This window comes from Heterodontus francisci, chromosome 5, assembly GCF_036365525.1.
Source record: "Heterodontus francisci isolate sHetFra1 chromosome 5, sHetFra1.hap1, whole genome shotgun sequence".
Lineage (NCBI taxonomy): Eukaryota > Metazoa > Chordata > Chondrichthyes > Heterodontiformes > Heterodontidae > Heterodontus > Heterodontus francisci.
The window spans coordinates 19,424,951-19,438,986 of record NC_090375.1 but is presented as its reverse complement, the minus strand read 5'-3'; positions in this window follow the sequence as shown (position 1 = coordinate 19,438,986).

The window sequence follows — 14,036 nt, the reverse complement described above, 5'->3', positions numbered from 1 at the left end:
AGACTTGCAGGTAGATAGGTAAATTGGCCATTATAAATTGCTCCTAGTATAGGTAGGGGGGATGTGGTAGGAATATGGGATTAATGTAGGATTAGTATAAATGGACGGCTGATGGTCAGCACAGACTCGGTGGGCCGAAGGGCCTGTTTCAGCGCTGTATCTCTAAATAAATAAACTGTTACAATTGGACACACTTTTTATAGTTGAGTAAACACTGTTGGAACTCATGAGACCAAAATCAAATAGACACATACGGCTGGATTCTATAGAGCCCTCGATGTCGGGATCCATGGTGGGCAGTGGGGGGGGGCATGAAGATTGCCCTGGATGAGGCCTGCCACGGACCTCGACGGCGGCAGAGCCCGGACCAATAGTGCCAGTGGCGGCAAGGTCTCGTGGCGACCCCACCCTTCCCGGCCCGCCACTTGGCGATCGGACTTCTATTTACATATTTGAATAAATTAACTTCCCTGAATGAATGAGTCTCCCGTTGTCCCTGAAGTCCTGCCGCAATCTTCACCCCAGCTGCCAGCGCTGCTGCACCTTCCGATCCCTGTCCGGGGAAACGAGGGGCAACACTGGTGGGGAGGGGGGAGGAGGTACGGTTCTCAGTGTGGGTGTTTGTGGGGGGTGGGGGTGGTGGGGGACTGGGGGTCAAACAAACGTCATGAGTGTAGCAGGATGGTGGGAAGGGTTATAGTTTAAAGTTTGTGCAGTTTTGGCGGAGGAGGGGGCAAGGTCAGATTGGAACGGTAAATGTTTTTGGTGGGGGGGGAAGGGCAAATAATTAATTTAATGCATATTGGGGAGGTGGGAGAGGGGCAAAAGAAATGTATTTATTTATTTCAATTCAATATCACTTAAAATATTTAAATACCCTGGTTGGGCTGACAACCCTTTAAAAATGGCGTTAGCGCCTGAGCACAGGCGGCTGTCACCATTGCCGGGGACGGACAGCCCGCCCCCTCCATGTGATGGGGCGGGGGGCGGTTGGGGGCGGACTGCCCTGGCTATTTAAATCAGCTGCTGCAGTTGGAATCGCGGCGGCTCTTTTCGCCCGCCCGCTGATATCGGCGGCAGGCTTATAAAATTCAGCCCAATATGTCATCATTGTGGTGCCAGGTTCCTGACAAGCGAAGTAGAAAATGAAATTATGAAATATTTTATTAACCTTATTCATTATATTGCCCGTCAGGTGGAGTGGGAAAAACACCTTTGCATGAGCATGCGTGCTCTAAGTGCTGGGGTCTGTCGTTGAACATCACGAGCTTCTGTAACAGTTAAAATCTTTAAACTGGTCCGCGCCAGTAGCTCAACACAGACTGATAGTGCTTCGGCAGCTGATTTTCCACTGTGCCAATGGCTTGGAAAATAACATCAAGATTTTCAATTTCAAACCAAGTAAAAAATGACAGCGAGACTACAAAACGAGTCTCCAAAAAGAGTTGGAGGAGGGCAGAGATGTTGGAGGGTTGTTGAATGGGATCTACAGGAATTACACATTTTTTTAAATGCTCTGCTGAAAGCCCCAGTTAACATCTTATTCTTTCCCATTTCTTCATCTGAAAACAAATGTGAGGTTTCCTTTTCATAAGGATTGAATTTGAAATAGTCTACCATGTAATCATTTTCCCATTTCTCAAAATCTCACCCTTTGCACCTCTCTCAAGTTATTACAAGAAAAAAATATTATCTCAGTGAAGAATCCTGATACAACAGCAACAACTGAGAGAGATCGAAATCATTGGTTGGCTTTCAGCCGTAAAATCTCATTAGAAATCAACAGAAAATAACAACTTTAACCAGAAATTGAAAATACTACCTAATGTATTAGGAAATAATTTCAAAATTTCCATCAGAATTCCTTGTCTTCCCCATCCTCCACTGAATACAATTTTATTTCCAATTCACTCTAAACACAATATATAATCTTTACCACTGGAACAAATAAACACAAGTAAAAATGTGTTTCCACCATAAAATTGTGCTCATGACTTTTCTAATTGTAGGAAACCACCAAACTAATTGTTTATTGTCCCTGTCTGCAAAAAATGTTGCCATCACTTATTTATTCTTTGAAAGCACGATTCAGTCACAGAGAATGGTTCGGCTTCTCAAAGCAGCTGTTTTATGGTGGATTTCACTCAATGACAAAAGAACAGTCAAAAGAGCAGTGGTTAGCACCGCAGCCTCACAGCTCCAGTGACCTGGGATCGATTCTGGGTACTGCCTGTGTGGAGTTTGCAAGTTCTTCCTGTGGCTGCGTGGGTTTTCGCCGGGTGCTCCGGTTTTCTCCCACAGCCAAAGACTTGCAGGTTGATAGGTAAATTGTCCATTATAAATTGCCCCTAGTATAGGTATGGGAATTGAGGGAAGGTGGGGATGTGGTAGGAATATGGGATTAATGTAGGATTGGTATAAATGGGTGGTTGATGGCCGGCACAGACTCGGTGGGCTGAAGGGCCTGTTTCAGTGCTGTATCAATAAATAAAATAAAACAGGAGAAGTCCATGCGGCAGACCAGGATGGGAACAAAGAAACACCATTCAGCCCCTCGAGCTGCTCGATTAAATCATTGCTGATCCTTGTCTTAACTCCATAGAACCATTCAAAAATTACAGCACAGAAGGAGGCCATTCAGCCCATCTTGTCTGCACCGAAAAAACTAGCCACCCAATCTAATCCCACCTTCCAGCAGCTGGTCCGTAGCGTTGCAGGTTACAGCACTTCAGGTGCATGTCCAGGTACCTTTTAAATGAGTTGAGGGTTTCTGCTTCCACCACTGTTCCTGGCAGTGAATTCCCTACACCCACCACCCTCTGGGTGAAAAAGTTTTTCCCCATGTCCCCTCTAATCCTTCGACCTTAAATCTGTGACCCATGGTTATTGACCTCTCCACCAGGGGAAACAGGTCCTTCCTGTCTACTCTATCTAGGCCCCTCATAATTTTATACACAAAATGATGCCAGCAACAGAGGGAAGAGGCCCTTAAGTGGTTGTTAACAGGCCTCATGGGCATCTATTGGCCTCTGGATGGGAAGGCCGCCAAAATTGCGGTGCGACTGGAAAGCGATGGACCGTCCACCCCCACCTCCCACCACAATTCTATGGGCCCCTCCTCTCCCTAGCCCATTTCCCCCCCGGGGCCCATAAAATTTAGTCCAACATGGGCATCCAACTGACATACCTCCAACAACACAGCCTGCATTATGGGCTCAAGTCTCTGGAGCAGGATTTGAAACCACAACTTTCTGGCTCAGAGGCAAACTTAGTACCACCAAGCCACAGCATTTTTTTTTAAATTCACTCATGGGATGTGGGTGTCACTGGCATTTATTGCAGATCCCTAATTGCCCTTGAGAAGGTGGTGGTGAACCACATTCTTGAACCTCTGCAGTCCATGTGGGGTAGGTACACCCACAGTGCTGTTAGGAAGGAAGTCCAGGATTTTAACCCAGCCACTGTGAAGGAACAGAAATATAGTTCCAAGTCAGGATGGTGTGTGGCTTGGAGGGGAACTTGCGGTATTCCCATGCACCTATTGTCCTCGTTCTTCTGAATGGTAGAGGTCGCGGGTTTGGAAGGTGCTGTCTAAGGAGCCTTGGTGAGTTGCTGCAGTGTATCCTGCAGATGGTACACACTGCTGCCACTGTGCGTCGGTGGTGGAGGGAGTAAATGTTTGTGGATGAGACGCCGATCAAGCGGGTTGCTTTGTCCTGGATGGTGTTGAGCTTCTTGAGTGTTGTTGGAGCTGCACCCATCCAGGCAAGTGGAGAGTATTCCATCACACTCCTGACTTGTGCCTTGTAGATGGTGGACAGGCTTTGGGGAGTCAGGAGGTGAGTTACTCGCTACAGAATTCCCAGCCTCTGACCTGCTCTTGTACCCATAGCATTTATGTGGCTACTCCAGTTCAGTTTCTGGTTTTACAGCTTTCTGTACTTTACTGATGCAGTCAGCATTGGGTGGCAAATATGTATTTAATATAAAAAAACTGGATCTCTGTCATCAGGACATTTTCATGATATTATTTAACTTCATCTACTTTATTTGGATCAGTCCTGAGTCCACTTTGCTCTAATTGTATAGAGATAATTTAGACTTGGGCTTAAAAGAATGCAATTTCAAAATGTACTACACAAATGGAGGAGATTTGGCAAATATTGGAATGGATTGTAAAAGACCAGGAAGACACAGATAGGTTAGCAAAATCGCCAGACAGGTTGAACGAGGTAATTTAACTTGAACGCAATTAAAAAGAATTAATTAACATTATATAGCACCTTTACATTCAGGACGTTCCAAAGCACTTTGCAGCCAATTAAGTATTTTCCAAAATATAGACACCATTCTAATGTAGGAACATACATGTGGTGTAATGCATTTGGAAGGAAAAACAAGGGCTCCAAGTACCCAATAGAAAGACACCGAAGAAAGTGAATGAATAAAAATACCCAGGGATTGAAATGTTAGTTAAGTACACGAAGGAGAAGGGAATAAACAATAAAGAGGAGGAAATTGAGAGGGGTAGAGGAAGTGAGATACCTTGGAGTGCATGTCCACAGGTCCCTGAAGGTGACAGGACAGGTAGATAAAATCGTGAAGAAGACATATGGAATGCTTTCCTTTATTGGCTGAGGTATAGAATACAAAAGCAGGGATGTAATGCTGGAACTGTACAAAACGCTGGTTAGGCCACAGCTGGAGTATTGTGTACAGTTCTGGTCACCACATTACAGGAAGGACATAATTGCTCTGGAGAAAGTACAGAGGAGATTTACAAGAATGTTGACAGGGCTTGAAAGTAGCAGCTATGAAGGAAGATTGGATTGGCTGAGCTTCCCTTCCTTAGAACAGAGGAGGCTGAGGGGTGACTTAATTGAGCTGTACAAAATTATGAGGGGCCGAGACAGAGTAAGCAGGAAGGACCTGTTTCCCCTGGTGGAGAGGTCAGTTACCAGAGGGCACAAATTTAAGGTGATTGGTTGCAGGATAAGAGGGGACATAAGGAAAACCTTTTTCTCCCAGAGGGTGGTGGGTGTCTGGAATTCACTTCCCGGATTGTTGGTGGAGGTTGAAACCTCTCAACTCATTTAAAAGGTACCTGGAAATGCACCTGAGGTGCTGCAAGGCTGGAAGTTGGGATTAGATTGGGCAGCTTTTTTTTTAGCCAACGTGAACACAATGGGCTGAATGGCCTCTTTCTGTGCCGTAACTTTTTTTTTTATTCAGTCATGGGATGTGGGCGTCGCTGGCTATGCCAGCATTTATTGCCCATCCCTAATTGCCCTTGAGAAGGTGCTTGTGAGCTGCCTTCTTGAACTGCTGCAGTCCATGTGAGGTAGGTACACCCACAGTGCTGTTAGAAAGGGAGTTCCAGGATTTTGACCCCCTTCCAGTGACGCCCACATCCCATGAATGAATATTAAAGAAAAGTTACTTTTCTATGGTTCTATGGAATAGAAGGATTTACTGATAAGGTGAGATGAAGTAAGGTGGAAGGAGGCTAGTGTAAACCTGTTGGGTGAATGTCCTGTTTCTGTGCTTCAAATTCCATGTAATTCTTTGGAAGTACCCGTCCAGCTTCATAAAGCCATAACAAAAAAAGTGCATTTTGGTTTCTGGAAATTGGGACATAGAGTTAAGAAGTAATGAAAAATTTGTACAAAATGTTGTTTAGGTCACAGTTAGAGTACCATGTGCCATTTTCTCCCCCATTATAGGAAGGACATTAAAGTCATAGGACCAGAAATTTGATTGTGCCCACTGCAGATTGTGCCTTGAGCACATATGTTTGCGTGGGAATGGGACTTGATTACAACTCTGTCTCCAGTGGGTAGAGGTGCCTGAGGAGGTCCATGTGCAGACATTAGTTTCCAAGACACGACTGCAAAAAAGTTCAATGATCTCAGCAGAGTTTTGAAGGTAAGAAACCCACCTATCAGCTCAATTGCTCTCTCCTCACACCTGTACCATGTGTAGCTGTGGTATTCAAAATCCTTCCATCCCAAACTTCCCTTTCACTCTCCTTTCATCACTGCTGCACAGCTACTCAACCTTCTTCTCCTCCTACTCACACTCTCTGCACCTCCTACTCTCACCACTATTGCATCCCCTTGCTTACCCACAAATCACATCTTGAGCACAAAGTCCACACTATTTGACCATGGTCAGCACATTTCCAAAACAGCTCTCAAGGCTGCACCTAACACCCACTTCTTTTTTGCAGGAGAAGGTCAGACACATCCTGAAAAGCCAGTGGCTGCCTATACATCTTCTCCCCCTTCAGTAGGGCTTGGTGGAAAACAAGCCGAGGGTCAGGTCATGGCCATGGTGAGTAGCAACACTGGAGGAGACATCGCGCAGGTTTTCTTCACAACTGACCCTCTTAGAGTCATAGAGTCATTTCCGGCACAGAGGAGGGCATTTAGCCATCAAGTCCATGCCAACTCTCTACGGAGCAATCCTGTCAGTCCCACTCCCCACCCCCCACCCCGCTCGATCCCCATAGCCCTGCAAGTCTATTTCCTTCAAGTGGCCATCCAGTTTTCTTTTGAAGTCATTGATTGTCTCAGCTTCCACCACCCTTATGGGCAGCGGGTTTAGGTCATTACCATCTGTCGTGTAAAAGCGTTCTTTGTCATATTCCCCCTGCATTTCTTGCCTAAAATCTTCAATCTGTATCCCCTAGTCCTTGTACCATCTGTTAATGTCTAACTTATTTAATCCTTGTCTAACTTATTTAAGCCTGTCAATCTTGTACACTTCTATTAAGTCTCCCCTCAATCTCCGTTGTTTGAAGGAGAACAAACCCAGCTTTTTCAACCTGACCTTGTAACTAAAATCCCCCATCCATGGAACCATTCCAGTAAATCTCCTGTGCACCCTCTTTTTCCCATTCTCTATTCTATCTCACCAAACACACTCTGCATGACAAACTGCAGCTGCTTTGAGCAGACATTTATCTTTGTAGTAACATTAGGGACATTAGGAATAGAAGGAGGCCATTCAGCTCCTGGATTCTGTTCTGCCATTCAACGGTCATGGCTGGTCTGTATCTTCACTCCATCCAGCTGCCTCAGCCAGTAACTATTAACACACTTGGCTAACAAAAATCCATTGATCTCAGTTTTGAAATTTTCGCTTGACATGAACTGATTGTTAATTATTCCAGTTAACTCTTATTCAAATCTGAAGTTCTGTTTTCTGCATTAGGCGTTGCTGTTCCTATCTGTTGTCGGGCAGGACCCATGATGTTGGAGTGAAGGAAGGCAATTGTGACACAGTCAATCCCACTTAAATGAAGAACTGATCAATAATAGCACAGCTAAATCTCCATTAACAAATCTCTATTCTGTCTTTAACAGCAAAAGCTGCATCAGGTTCTGATAATGGATCATCGGCCTGAGACGTTAACTCTCTCCACAGATACAGCCTGACCTGCTGAGTGCTTTCCAGCACTTTCCATTTTCATTTCAGACTTCCAGCACCCACAGCACTTTGCTTTTGTTAAATGAATACCTGTTAAATGAATGAAACAGTTAAATGAATTGCAAAAGTCCAGATTTATTCATTAAAGCGTTGTAATGTTTTGCTAAAGCAGATGCGTTAAAGCCTTCCGCCAATCATTGTGCCAATCAGCTATTTTGTAAATGCATTGTTGTTGAAAATGCCGAGGAACCAATTCAGTGACATTTCAGAATCCATTTCACCTCATCAGATGCTGGGGGCTTGTGCACTTTTTGTAATCAATACAACAAGCACTTTTGCTTAGGTGTGAAGACTGCTTCATCAGGTCTATTGCAGAAAGCTTTGTAATGCTTTGTACAAGCTGGAGGGCACAGTCCTTCTGCTGTCTCTAGCTAAAAGGCAAGTGTTCATTGACAAACTGTTTTCACAGAAATGACAAACTGTTAAAAACTGTCTGGTGTTACTAAAGGTGATTCATTTGTTTTCTAAAGGTCTTTCGAAAAAGGTTTTGATGTCTTTTTTAAAAAGATTTGTTATGCTGGACTGTGTGTATATTGGAATGAAACAAATGATGTAAATGGACTTTCTATCGATAACAACTGTGTGACTGCTTTTACAGTACTGTAATTGCAAACCAGCTGTCATTCCATCATTAGATTTTCTCGTCCTGTGCTCATTGACCTGCATTGGACCCCAGCCCAGCAACGCCTCGATTTTAAAATTCTCATCCTTGTGTTCAAATCGTTCTATGGCCTCGCACCCTCCTGTATAACCTCCTACAGCTCTCTGAGAATTAGGAGAACACAGCCACCAGTGATCGAGAAATGAAAATTGGGAGTGTGCAAGAGGCCAGAATTGGAGGAGCACAGAGATCTGTATCCTCCGCAACCCGACAACTCTGAGATCCTCTCACTGCTCTGATTCTGGTCTCTTCTGCATCCCCAATTTTAACTGCACCACCATTGGCGGCTGTGCCTTCAGCTGCCTGGGCCCTAAGCTCTGGAATTTCCTCCCTAAGCCTCTTCTCCTCTCTACTTCTCTCTCCTCCTGTAAGACGCAGCTTAAAACCTACCGCTTTGGCCAAGCTTTTGATCATCTGACCTAATATCTCGTTATGTGGCTCAATCTCAAGTTTACTTGATATTCACTCCTGTGTAGTGCAGTGAAGTCTTTTATAAATACCAGTTGTTATTTTTGTTGTGATAGGCGAACAGGACTTGGTGCAAGTTACGATGTGGGCAGCAGAGTTTTGGATGAGCTCAAGTAGAATATGACAGTCCTGGTGATGGAGACGATATGGAGTCGGAAGCTCAGCTCAGGGTCAAACAGAACAACAGTCTATGCTTCAGGTGTGGACCCTGGATGCCTACACTGGAGTCTTTACCAATATGGGGGTGCAGAGCACATACGGAATGTACATGCGCTCACTGCCTGCCATGTTGGAAGCTTAGGTGCTTGTTTTATTCCTGTAAAATGGACACTGCATAAACAAATTTCTAAGACACTGGCTCTGCATGTGCATTAACCATACTTGTTCTTGAAATTTTGGCCAAAAACAAAGCAGCATGGAGGAAAAGTATAACTGAGTGCTGTCAGCTGACAGCACTTTAATATAAGTATGATAGACAGATAGACAGAGATATTTACAACAAAACAAAAACTAATCCAGGCTACATGCAATGGCCATCTCCAAAGCAATTAGTAGACAGGTACCAGTTCGCCAATTAATTCAGCTCACACTGTTCTCATTTATTCACCATCTGTGGTGTACTTAGCTTTGTAGACCTTCAACTGACCTAACAGCTGTAACAATGACTGCTGTCCTGTCCATCATTATTACAGCAGGACATTGCAGATCTGAACTCCTTTATTACGTTGTCAGTTCAGATAAATGATCTGTCAACGAAGTCTACCGACTGTCTGGGTCCATCAGACACGGTTTTGGGTAATTGGCCGGTTTCGCTGCTGAAGTACGTGTCATGCATTCTCTGTGTATTAACTTGAACCACAGTGAACTGGGTGTTGCGATGACTTAGAATTAGAACCGAGCAACTTTGTGACTTGGACAAAATTCAGCCCAATTGCATATGTTGACTTTGGTCACACTTGTCAACCAAATCTCGAAATAGGAATTACTCTGGGCAGCTTTAATCACAGGGTTAAATCTGCCCACAAATATAATACAATTGTTAATAATCTCACACAGAGATGCCATGGCAGTAGTTAATTTGGAAAATGAGGAGACTGTGCCAGTGCAGGAATGAACCGTCTGCTATGGATGCAGTCTAGGCTCCTCAGTGTAATGCAAATGTTTCTAGCCCAGAGCATCTCAGAACATAAAACAGCTTGCACTATTCAGGAATTTCAATCTCATTTTAAGTGCACATCAATATCACCATACATTACATATAAATCTTAATTCTTAAAACTTCTGCCAACGGATTTAGGGAAATTGCTATGGGCTGAATTTTACGCCACTCCAGCGGGTCAGATGGTGGCATGGGGGACAGCGTGAAATTGTGCAGGAGGCTCCGGGAGGCCTTCCCACCCTGCTCCCGGATCCGGCCAACTTTATGGCAGCCGGGCCGGGGGGGTGGGGGGTGGGTGGTGGGGGGTAGAAACGGCCTGCTTGCCCGAGGCCAATCAAGACCTTTAAGTGGCCACCTTTAAGCCTATCCAACCTGTCTTCATCGCTTAAATGTTCCATCCCAGGCAACATCCTGGTGAATCGCCTCTGCACCCCCTCCAGTGCAATCACATCCTTCCTATAATGTGGCGACCAGAATTGCACACAATACTCCAGCTGTGGCCTTACCAAAGTTCTATACAACTCCAACATGACCTCCCTGCTTTTGTATTCTATGCCTCGATTGATAAAGGCAAGTGTCCCATATGCCTTTTTCACCACCCTATTAACCTGCCCTTCTGCCTTCAGAGATCTATGGACAAACACGCCAAGGTCCCTTTGTTCCTCGGAACTTCCCAGTGTCAGGCCATTCATTGAATACTTCCGTGTCACATTACTCCTTCCAAAGTGTATCACCTCACACTTTTCAGCGTTAAATTCCATCTGCCACTTTTCTGCCCATTTGACCATCCCGTCTATATCTTCCTGTAACCCAAGACACTCAACCACACTGTTAACCACTCGGCCAATCTTTGTGTCATCCGCGAACTTACTGATTCTACCCCCCACATAGTCATCTCTGTCGTTTATATAAATGACGAATATATAGGGGACCCAGCACAGATCCCTGTGGTACTCCACTGGACACTGGCTTCCAGTCACTAAAAGAGCCATCTGTCATCACTCTCTGTCTCCTACAGCTAAGCCAATTTTGAATCCACCTTATCAAGTTACCTTGTATCCCATGTGCATTTGCTTTCTTGATAAGACTCCCATGTGGGACGTTGTCAAAGGCTTTGCTGAAATCCATGTAAACTACATCAACTGCACGACCCTCATCTACACACCTGGTCACAAGCTCAAAAAATTCAATCAAATTTGTTAGGCATGTCCTCCCTCTGACAAAGCCATGCTGACTATTCCAAATCAAATTTTGCCTCTCCAAGTGGTGATAGATTCTCTCCTTCAGAATTTTCTCCAATAGTTTCCCTACCAATGACGTGGGACTCACTGGTCTGTAGTTCCCTGGCTTATCTCTACAACCTTTCTTAAATAGTGGGACGACGTTAGCTGTTCTCCAGTCCTCTGGCACACTTACAGTATGAGTTTAAATAAAAATGCAGCCCTTTAGTTTTGCTTTCCCTGTTGCTCCCTCTTATTTTTAATATTCCCTCCTTTCCCCAAGATGTCAACTTTTTGCATATATTATTCACAGTGGAGCAAAAACACCAACTTGCATTTATATAACACCTTTAATGTAACTCTTCATAGAAGCTTTATTGGATAAAATTTGACACCAAGCCACAGAAAGAGATATCAGGACAGAGGAGACAAGGACCAAAAGCTTGATCAAAGGTAGATTTTAAGGAGTACCTTAAAGGAGAGAGGTAGAAACAGTGAGAGATTTAGGGAGAGAATTCCAGAGTTTAGGGCCTAGCCAGCTGAAAGCACGCTACCCATGGTGGAGGGATTAAAATCAGGGATGGGTAAGAGGCCACAATTGGGGAAATATGGGAATATTGGAAGGGGGGAGGGTTCGGTTGCATGGAAAATTAGGAAGTCAAAGCTAAATGAGAAGGTAGGAGTGCAGGTTAGTGATGAGGCTGATTGTTATCAGAATATAAACGGTAGGGACAGAATGTGTGAACGTCATATTGCACCAAGGAATCGTACAAGAGTAGGGAAATTTGATAATAGAACAAACTTAAAGGCTTTGTATCTGAATGCACGAAGCATTCAGAATAAAATTAATGAGTTAACAGCACAAATAGAGACGAATGGGTATGATTTAGTGGCAGTTACTGAGACGTGGTTGCAGGGAAACCAGGTTTGGGAATTGAATATCCAATGGTACTCAGTATTTCGGAAGGATAGCCAGGAAGGAAAAGGAGGTGGTGCAGCTTCGTTAGTAAAGGAAGAGATCAGTGCTGTAGTGAGAAATGATATAGGCACTGGAGATCAAGACGTAGAATCAATCTGGGTAGAAATAAGAAATAGCAAGAGAAAGAAGTCCTTGGTGGGAGTAATCTATAGGTCCCCAAACAGTAGTTCCGCAGTGGGGCACAGTATAAACCAGGAAATACTGGGGGCTTGTAAGAAAGGTACAGCAATAATCCTGGGTGATTTTAATATGTGTATAGACTGGATTAATCATATTGGCAAGGGGAGCTTTGAGGGACAGTTCATTGAATGTATGAGAGATTGTTTTTTGGAGCAGTATTTTGTGGAACCAACCAGGAGAAGGCTATTCTAGATCTGGTATTGTGTAATGAGGTGGGATTAATTAATGATCTCATAGTCAAGGATCTTCTAGGGACGAGTGATCATAGCATGCTAGAATTTCAAATTCAGTTAGAGAGTGAGAAATTTGAGTCCCACGCTAGCATTCTGGAGTTAAACAAAGGTAATTACATAGGCATGAGGACAGATTTGGCCCTAGTGGACTGGGCAGGAAGACTAAAAGGTAGGGCAGTTGATGAGCAGTGGCAGATGATTAAGGAGATATTCAAATCCTCCCAACTAAAATATATTCCAGAGAGGAAGAAAGATTGTAAGAGAGGGAAAAAACATCCATGGCAAAGGCCAGTGGCAGGCGGGAAGATTGGGAAACTTTTAAAGATCAACAAAGGATTACTAAAAAGTAATAAAAAGAGCAAAGGTAAATTATGAAAGAAAACTAGCGCAAAATATAAAACAGATAGCAAAAGCTTTGTTAAGTATATAAAAGGGGAGAGTAGCTCAAGTGAATGTTGGTCCCTTGGAGGATGAGACTGGGGAGTTAATGGTGGGGAACACAGAAATGGCGGAGAAACTAAATCAGTATTTTGCCTCAGTTTTCATGGTGGAGGACGCTAGTACCATCCCAATAGTAACAAGAAATGCAGACATTATAGGAGGGGAGAAACTTAGAACAATCATCATCACTAGGGAAAATGTACTGAGCAGACTATTGGAATTGAAGGCAGACAAGTCCTCAGGGCCTGATGGCCTCCATCCTAGGGTCTTAAAGGAAGTGGTAGCAGAGAAAGTGGATCCATTGGTTATAATATTCCAAAATTCCCTGGATGCGGGAAAGGTACAAGTGGATTGGAAAAATGCTAATATAACGCCCTTATTCAAAAGGCAGAAAGTAGGAAACAGTGGCACAGTGGTGCAGTGGTTAGCATCGCAGCCTCACAACTCCAGCGACCCGGGTTTGGATCTGGGTACTGCCTGTGCGGAGTTTGCAAGTTCTCCCTGTGACCACGTGGGTTTCCGCTGGGTGCTCTGGTTTCCTCCCACAGCCAAAGACATGCAGGTTGACAGGTAATTAGGCCATTGTAAATTGCCCCTAGTGTAGGTAGGTGGTAGGAGAATGGTGGGGATGTGGTAGAGAATATGGGATTAATGTAGGATTAGTATAAATGGGTGGTTGTTGGTCGGCACAGACTTGATGGGCCGAAGGGCCTGTTTCAGTGCTGTATCACTCGATAGACCAGTTAGTTTTACATCTGTCATTGGGAAATTGTTAGAATCATTATTGAGGAAGTAATAACAGGACATTTAGAAAGTCAAAACACAATCCAAAAGAGTCAGCATGGTTTTATGAAGGGTAAATCGTGTTTGACTAATTTGTTACAGTTCTTCGAAGATGTAACAAGTAAAGTGGATAATGGGGATCCTGTAGATGTAGTATATCTGGACTTCCAGAAGGCATTTGATAAGGTGCCACACAAAAGGTTAATACACAAGGTAAGATCACAGGGGGTTAGGAGCAATTTATTAGCTTGGATAGAGGATTGGCTAACCAGCAGAAAACAAAGATTCGGGATAAATGGATCCTTTTCTGGTTGGCAAGATGTAACTAGTGGGGTGCCAAAGAGTTCGGTCCTCGGGCCCCAACTATTTACAATCTATATTAATGACTTGGATGCAGGGATAGAAGGTACAATAGCCAAAT